This window comes from Hibiscus syriacus, unplaced genomic scaffold (assembly GCF_006381635.1).
Source record: "Hibiscus syriacus cultivar Baekdansim isolate YM2019G1 unplaced genomic scaffold, ASM638163v2 tig00109957_pilon, whole genome shotgun sequence".
Lineage (NCBI taxonomy): Eukaryota > Viridiplantae > Streptophyta > Magnoliopsida > Malvales > Malvaceae > Hibiscus > Hibiscus syriacus.
Window position 1 is genome coordinate 1084699 of NW_024062539.1, and position 9839 is coordinate 1094537.

The 9839-nt window shown below is 32.7% G+C and overlaps 1 pseudogene; it reads right to left on the reverse strand.

Annotated features, from left to right (window-relative positions):
* Positions 1-3852: 3852 nt before the first annotated feature.
* LOC120211021 lies at positions 3853-9270 on the reverse strand (annotated as a pseudogene).
* Positions 9271-9839: the final 569 nt, after the last annotated feature.

Below are 9839 nucleotides of genomic sequence, written 5' to 3' on the forward strand. Positions count from 1 at the left end.
AGTTACCCTCCAGAGTTGGCAGGATTGCTCCCGTTTCCTCTTTAAATTCATAACCCCTAACATAAATGTTCAGCCAAGTAGAGGGAAAACCAATGGTTCCCAACAGACCTTTTGCCCTGCCAATCTAGCCCTTTGTCTTTCCTGATTCCTCAAAATCTCCTTCCTTCTTTGATGATGGCTTGGGTGATACCCAATTCCAAAGTGATCCATCTTGATAATTGGGAAAATTGGGTCAATCATCCCTTGAAAATGCTTGCTAAAACATTTTCCTACCACGACCCCTCGACCTAAGGTCAATTTGATTCCCATTTTAGTACACTTGGACAGACGAGGCTTAGGAATCTTTCTTCCTTCAGCCACAAAGATAATGTTAACAAATTCTAGGGATCAGAATGCACATTCCAAAGCCTCTTCACTTACTTAAATATAAGGCGTATCATCCAACATTGTTTCCACTATTTATTCTTCTGCATCAACGGTTACCAGGGTCACATCCAAGATAAACTTTATTTTCTAATGAAGCATCAATGGTATTGTTCCAGCTTGGTGGATACAAGGCCTTCCCAATAGGAAATTGCATGAAGGCATGATATCCATAACGAGAAATTTCACATCATAGGTAGCAAGTCCAATAGTTAGCGGGATGTCAATCTTACCCAAAACTTCATTTTTATGTCATCAAAAGCGCGTATTGAACTCTAGCGTGCCTTCAATAGGCAACCTTTTAATGGTGGCTAAAGGCAATACGTTTAATGTTGAGCCATTATCCACCAGTACACTGGTAGATCATTCCCTTGCAAGAATGATAATGTGTAGTGATTTGGTTTTGCCTCTATTTCCATATGAGATTTCATTATCAGAGAATGAGATTAAGTTAACAGCCTGGATATTGTTGACCAGTTGATCCAACTTGTTAACTTTTATATCTTTGGGGAGATTTTTGGAAATGATGTTCAGATCAATCCTGTAGCAGTTCAAGAAAAACCAGGCACACCAGAACTAAGATGCTCCTCCAGAATTCCTAAACCAACCCAGTGTTATTCGCCTTCTTTGCACTACTTGTTGATGACTGACAATGGTGAACCAAAGTGCTATAATGAAGCAATGCTGGTGGAGGATTCAGTCAAGTAGGAGTCTTCCATGAAATATGATATTGACTCGCTTATGTCAAATCAGACGTGTAAATTAGTTGAATTACCACCAGGCAAGAAAGTGCTCCATAACAAGTGGATTTACAAGATCAAAGAAGAGCACGATGGGAGAAAATGCTACAAAGAAAGATTGGTTGTCAAAGGTTTTCAGCAAAAGGAAGGTATTGACTACAATAAAGTTTTCTATCCATTCGTGAAGTTGTCTACAATCATACTGGTGTTGAAAATTATAGCTGCAGAGAATCTACATCTTGAGCAGTTAGTTATGAGGCATCCAGAAGGCTTCATAGAGGAAGGCAAGAAAAACTTGGTATGCTGGTTGAAGAAGAGCTTGTATGGTTTAAAACAAGCTCCTAGACAGTGGTACAAAAAGTTTGATAGTTTCATGAGTAGCAGTGGTTTTACCAGATGCCAAACAGATCATTGTTGCTATATCAAGAAGTTCGACAAAAGTTTCATTATTTTATTATTGTACGTTGATGACATGCTTGTTGTAGGCTCAGACATGCAAGAGATTATAAACTCGAAGCAAAAATTGTCGAAGCAGTTTGCAATGAAAGATCTAGGCGCTGTAAAGTAGATTCTTGGGATGAGGATTAAAAGAGACACAAAGCCGAGAACTTTGATGTTATCACAGGCTGAGTACATCAACAAAGTACTCTCCAGATTCAACATGCAAGATGCTAAACCAGTAAGTACACCTTTAGGTGTTCATTTTAGACTCTCCAAAGAACAGTCACCAAAGACGGGGGAAGAACTTGCACACATGGTAAAGGTGTCGTATGCCTCAGCAATTGGAAGTCTGATGTATGCCATGGTTTGTACTAGACCAGATATTTCTCATGCAGTGGGAGCTGTTAGCAGATACATGAATAATCCAGGCAAAGTACACTGGGAAGCAGTCAAATAGATCCTTAGATATCTGAGGAGTACTACAAACAAAACACTTTGTTTCAAAGGTGGAGATACGATACTGACAGGCTATGTAGATGCTAACTTAGCCGGAAATGTTGACATCAGAAGGAGCACTAGAGGGTATGTCTATACTCTAGGAGGTACTGCAGTGAGTTGGGTTTATCAACTACAGAAGATAGTTGTTCTCTCCACAACTGAAGCAGAATGTGTCGCTGTTACGGAAGCAGGAAGGAGATGGTTTGGCTCCAAAGTTTCTTGGAAGAGTTAGGCAAAAAACAAGAAAACAATGTCTTGTATTGCGACAGTCAAAGTGCTATCCATCTTGCAAAGAATTCGTCTTTTCATTCCATGACGAAGCACATACAATTGCGATATCATTTTATCCGGTCTCTTTTGGAAGATAGGATTTTGAAACTTGAAAAGATTAGTGGAGCTCAAAATCCGGCAGACATGTTGACAAAGACGGTGACTACGGACAAATTGAAGTTGTGTTCAGCTTCAGTTGGCATGCTAGAGTAACAAGACCAGAAATATTGCTGCATTGATCGAGGGGTGAAGACAGATTAAAATCAGTCTTCAAGTGGGAGATTGTAAAGTCAAACAAAGGGGGGCAGGGGGCTGATGTTTTTTCAACAAAGGGGGCACCGAATTATTTTTTATTTTTTATGTAATAGGGTTAATTACATTTTAGTCCCTACATACTTTAGGGTATTTACAATATTAGTCCTTAAGCTTCAAGTATAAATACCCTAACCCATTTAGCTTCAAGATCATCCAAAATAATTTCTTTCTCCCAACACTAGAGAGCTTCATTGTGAGTTGTGTGTTTTGTAAACACCTGTAAATTTTATCTCTTTAGTAAAAGATCTGCAGTAGTCCGGAGACGTAGGCAAAATTGGCTGAACTCCGTTATCAATTTCGGGTATTATTTTTCCGCTTTTATTTTGCATTCTCACTAATATGGTTATAGGGAAATTACTCGTTTATTTCCCAACACATACAACCAATCAGGATTGGAATTTCCATATCATCAAAAATCACATTCTTCCTTTATTTCAACTTTTGCACCCGAAAAATTATTTGACCAAATAAAACAGCAAGCAAACAAAATATGAAGTATATTACCTTTAAAGCGGCTGCTGCTCCGCCATAGCTGCTATATCGAACAACATGCATCATTTTACTCGCAAGTCTCAGGCTCTCAGCCTTCTTCATTTGGGAGATACACACAAAGTAGTCAAGTGAGAACTCAGAAAAAGAAACTGGCACGAGGTGTTCACTGTTCAGTTCTGTTAAATTCATTCTTGTTATATTTCACCTTTTTAAAAGAATTATATTGAATGAATTGGACAAAAAAATCAATCAACATAATTGTTTTTTTAATAATTGATCATACACATAATATTAAATTCAGGTGTTTGAAACTAAATTTTTTAGAAAGGAAAAATATTATTTTTCACTACTAATCGACGTATCATATTTATATAAATAAAAAATTTAAAATAAATAGCCAATACATGAAATGGTGGTCTATTGAAGTTAAATGTCAGCTCACTAGTTGCTGAAAAATACCATGATTATGTTGGCACAAGTGGCCTTCCCTCAAATCTACGCACGCTACTAATTTTTCTTTTCATACAAATGAAACCAATTTTGCAAAAATATGTAGTAAATATCAATCATGGTGACCTAAAAAACCCAGTTATTCTTATTGTACAACTGTATATCAGTATATGTATATATACTATTTGCTGTTGTATTTTGTGAGTAAACAAATTAATGTTACCTAGGGATCCCAAAGAGAATCGAGTTGCATATCTTCCTCATTCTTATTGCAGAACATCATTGATTCATCCATCATCAATGCCTCCGACATTTTCATCCACGTCTTGGGTGAGTCCATAGGGGACTCATTGATGGCCTGAATTTGGCTCTGCGAAAGCCTGACCGTTACTGGACCGATGCTCCAGCTGGAGCTGCCGCCGTTGGACGCTGATGCATTATTCATGGTCCACGAGGCTGAGCTGCCGCCGTTGGACGCTGATGCATTTTTCATGGTCAACGTGGCTGCCTTTCGGATATCTTTGGCATTGGAACTGGCCGGCCTGGGAAGACAATGCATCGTCACCCCTGAGTTGTAACGCCGCCGCATTGTAAGCCGGGGCCGCCATTTCCTGTGTCTCGAAGCTCCCTAGACAGATTCTCGTCTTTTTTCCGGGCTCCCGGATTTCAGACACCCACTTACCCCATTTTCTCTTACGAACGCCTCTATAGCTGGATGGTAAGCCGCCCCGATCACCTCCGCTGTTCTTTCCTTCCATAAAATGCACTGGCTTTCTCCTTTTCGTTCTTGAAATTTTGATTGTTTCATGGATATTAGAAAATGCTTAATACAGCTAAGGGTATTTATAGAAGTGCTGGGAATACTGTTAAGAAAACAACACACAAAATCTTGGAGGAAGTAAGCTTCCGAGCAGCTGCAGATTCGGTGAAAAGGATTAAAAAAAGAAAAAGAAAAACATATGTGCATGTTACGATCAATCCATGTAATCCAGAGGAATTTAAAATCTTATTTAGTGAACAGCACCAATCAGCGGACGACAAGCTTGTAAACTTGTTTTTTTTTTCTTTGTTTCTTTCTTTTGTGAAAGCTTAGATAATTTGATGAAAAAATATCCTAGGGCACACAGAGTTTCCTCATGTTGAAGACGCGGTTTGGTAATAAGGTCAATGTGGGAATTAGGGCTTTGGATTGCATTGGACCCACTCGTCTATCCGAGTCTCAAGATGAAAATGAAGCAGGGTTGAACTTAAATGAATAAATCCACTTTTTCTTCTCCTTACTTTCATCAGTCTAACGAATACTCTGATTCGTAGTGGGACTCCTTCGGTAACCGCCCCTTGAAATAATTCTATTTATTTTGTGATGTTTTGTATTATTTAATTTATTAATTCAAAGTTATTGGTAGTAGTAATATAGATTGGGACGATAGTAAGCCATTTATTTATTTTTGGTTTGTTTTGGTTTGAACTGAGAAGCGTTGTCGATGATATGGATGACGATTAAAAAGTTTAAGGGAAAAAAAAACAAGAACCATCCCTGCTTTCCTCTTGCGTGATATATAGGTTTATATATTGATATCGTATTATTGTTAGTGTTAGATTTAAGATCATGATTGTTATTTATAGATCGATAAAGTAAATAAATGTGTCTGTCAATTAATATATAACAATTTAACATATCTCTTAGGCTTCCTGATATTTTTGTTAAGAGGTAGTGGTCGCCGTAGGATACCAAGCTCCGAAGGCTTTAGTTTCCAAAATGACGCATCCAGAAGTTTCATTGTTATCATTTTGTTGGGCAATGGAATTTTATTTTTAAAGTAACGTAATATAATTTGTATGTCTCCTTAAAAACCTTTTTAATCTTAAACGGAAAAAATGAATAAAAATCAGATAAAACAGAACACACAGCAAATCAAACTAATACGAGTAGAACATAAGATACCATGACAACAAACTGTCAATTTTCGACTAGATAGACTCACCACTTATATCGAGCAAATTCATCTCCTAACTTGTGTACTTTTCCTTGTAGATTATTTTCGATGTCTTAATAGAATGTCTTATTTTGTGAGAGTTATATCAGGTGGAATCATCTCTAAACTCCGTTTATATTCCCCTGTGAAGGATTTTTGACGATTTAATGGGATGTCTTAATAGGATTCTCGACGCTTTTTATGTTCTTCAAAGATCAAGACCAGTTTTTTTCGACCATAGCAAAGGATCTCTACTCTATTTGGATATTGATTAGTAATTTAATCTAATAAAGGATTATATTATATAAGGTTGCAAAAATATTATTTAGTTTTATATGGAGGGGATAAACATTTAATTCAGATCAGGTTTGGTTTGGATCATTTCGGTTCGAATCATTTCGAATTTAGACTTAATTCAGTCGGGTTGGGTCATTTCAGATTTTGGTTTTATTCGGATCAATAGTAAGCAGAGGTCGGGTTCGGATTCAGGTAGGATCATTTTGGCTTTCGATTTTATTATGGTCTATAGTAATTGGGGTCTATCGAGTCAGGTCAATATCAGATCAGATGATTTTCAATTCGGGTTAATATTGGATCTGTTGATTTCGGGTCGATCAATTAGATCGGTTAATTTTCGGATCATGTCAATATTTGATCAATTATTTTCACTTTGGGTCAACTTTGAATCTTCGAGTCAATTCGGGTTGAGTTGGGTATGCGTCAAATCAAAAATATATAGAATTGCTGATATACTTTTATAAAAATACGTCTTTTTAAAAAAAATGTATATATAGAGATCGTACTTTTTTTATTGATCCAGACCAAAAAGTTTGTGGCACAATCTATTTGATTAAAAAATAAGTTTTTAATTCTAAATTTTATTATCAATTGAAATTTTATATGAGATGTTTAACGTTTAATTATAAATATAATATTTTTATTAAATTTAAAAGTAATAATAATATACTATTTATGTTTGAATAAATATTATTTTAAATAAATTTATAAATGATTTTTTATATTATAAAAATAAGTTATTTGTGTAGTGTAAACTAAGTTATTTTTATATTAAATTTAAATAACTGTGTTTTTTACATATACGGAGAAATTAAATATAGTTTGTAATTTTCATATACGGAGAAATTAAATATAGTTTGTAAATTAATTTGATAGTTTTGAAAAGCTAGTTTAGTAGTTACAAAAGTAAAATATTAAATTAATAGTTTTTAATTTGATTTAAATAAAATGAAAATTAACTTAATAATTTTGATTCAATAGGTATCTAATCCAAAATGAAATATTGAATTAATAAATTATTATCTAAATGATTTGAAGATTAATTTCATATTTTGGTTCATTAATTAGTGGAATCTAAAATAGATATTAAATCAATAAATTATTTAATAAAAATATAAAATAAAAGTAAAGTTAACCATAAATTTTGAGATTATAAAATTATTATTATTTTAAGAAATTAGAATTAGATTTTATAAAAAATAATTAATGGAGAAAAATTAATTTTCTCGTAATTATTAATTAATTAGTGGATTAACTATAGATTAAAGTTAATTTAGATTTATTTAGTTACTAAATATTTAATTAGGTATATTAATTTTAAATTTAGATATTTAATTATTAATAAAAATGAATAAATTGAAATGTTGTCCATAAACAAATCTGAATTTATAAAAAGACCCATAATAAGTATTTTTTTTCTAAAGTGTAGGGGTTAAAATAAAAATTAAACCATTTTTCTAACGGTTCACATCATCAAACTAACGCATTTAACGTTCAAGTGACCAAAACTTAACAAGATAATAACGTAAGTGATTAAAACTTAATAAAATGATAATGCAAGTCATCAAAAGTGTACAAATATGGAAGGAAAGTGAGCAAAACTTAATCCACGTATTATCTACGTAGAAATTATGTAATTTTAGTTTTATATATTTACCGTGCTACATTAACAAACGTTAAAGGTTTAGCGGTTGTTAATCTTTAGTGACCGCATCTTAATTAAAACGAAATAAAAGTGGTCAAATCTTATGTTTTTCGAATTCAATAAGGAAAAGTTTATAAAACTAAAAAAGAAGTGACCATTTCTATAGTTTACCCTAAGAAAAAGAAGTAGATTCAAAACAAAAACCAAGACTCAGCTTTGTTTCGTCCAATTTTTTTTTTAAACTAGACTCAGCTATGTTTTTAAACCACATCAAAATATAGAGAAAAAATTAGAGATAAAAGTCACAAAATATTGATATAAAAATAAATTATTAAGCATAAATATACGAAGAAAAATAAAATATTTCGTTCAGAATGACGACTAACATCAAAACTCAATAATATTTATAAAATCTCTGTCTCTATCAAATGAGACGCTTTAAGAAACGATAAAAAGAGTTGTGCGCGAACCAAACAATATGACATGTTGTTTCACTACACAATTCTGATTATATCTACAAACAACTTTTTACTAAAAATGAAATCTGATTATACGTAACGACCGACAAATCAATTAGAAAATAAATATTATAATAGTTTTTGTGTGAGTACCAAAACAACCGCAAAGGTATATGACGTAGTAAAAATCATAAGGATCATACCACAAAAACAGAGAGAATCTGTCACAACAGTAGAGAAAAATATGTCACAATGACATAAATTTTTATTCAAAATTAAAAAGTCGTAAAAAATAAAATAAACAATATATATAAAAAAAGAATTAATATTTCCCTGTTGGCTTAACAAAAATCAAAATGAAAGAAAAAGACGATATAAAAATATTGAAAGAAGAACAAAATGACACAAAAATTAACTCTTTGTGCCCAAAAGAAAAAAATAAATTAAAGTTTCTTTTGATTTTAAAAAATATTTTATATTTTATATTTTATGTTTTTATTTTTGTTTTTATTTTTAAATTTTATTTTTAAATTTTTTAAAAATTTTAAAAAATGTTTAATAAACTTGAATTTAAAAATAAAAATAGTGAAAATATATTTAGTATTTAAATTATTTACAATTCAATTAAAGGTAAATAAAACAAATCATCACTGCACTTTATTTTATTTACTCGTTGTACTTTAAATTTATTTAATTTTCTTATTAAACTTTATATATTTAGCATTCACTCGACCGTTTCGTTAACTATCGATGTTATGACATGAAATTTTTTATTATTAATTTTAAATAATATTTTTTAAGTAAAAAAAAATAAAATAAAAGAAAACTCCTTTTTTCTTCCCCCGTTCTCTTCTTCTCCGTTCAACTCTGCTTCTCTCCCCTAGAACTTCACCATCCTCTTCTCTACCCTCTTATTCCCTTTCTCCTGAAACCCTGCATTTCTCCACATCTTAATTTTTTTAACATAAGGAAAAGTTGAAACTTTCAGACCATTTCATAGCGAAACCCAGATTTCATATTACATCAGGAAACTTGGGATTCTTTCAACACGAAGTAAAATTGGAACTTTCATATCTTTTTGCAAGAAACCCATTATTTTTTTATATTGGAATTGTTAAAGAAAATTAGAAACCAGATTCTGCACTTACCATGCTTTCCCCAATTGATGGAAGAGGAATTTGAAGAAAACCCATTATCAGCAAGATCAACCATATCAAAGCAACCAAAGCATTCATTTGCTTACTCAACTCATCAGCTTCCACCATAGTTTCTTCAACTTTGAAGAAGCTGACTTATACCGAGTTGTGAGTCCACTAAATGTCGTGCTGTTTCCAGTTTCCAGGCAATGGGGGTAGTTTTGTTGTTTCGTGCTAGCTTTCCTTCCTTTAATAATGAAGTGATTGCCATTTATGGTACATAATCAACATTGTGGAGGAAGGCGGGGTTCAGGAGAAGAGAGGGAAGAAAGGGTGGAGGAGATGGAGAGGAGAAGAGTTGAGAGGAGAAGAGAAGAGTTGAGCGAAGCAGAGAATGGGAAAAAAAGAGGATTTTTTTGATTTGGAAAATGTTATTTAAAAATAATAATAATAAATTCAGGTTATAACGTCGTTAGTAGAAAAAACGATCGATTAACTAAAATTGTTAAATGTGTAAAATTTAGCAGAACATTTAAACGAATCTAAAATACAGTTAATGAAATAAGAAATATTCGTATAAGTTACCCTTCAATTAAAAAGCAATGTTATCAAAATCGGACTGAATCGATCAGTTCTACCGGTTGAGCCGGAATCGATTGTCTGTCCGGTCCGGTCAGTCTCTAAAACCAATTTTGTAA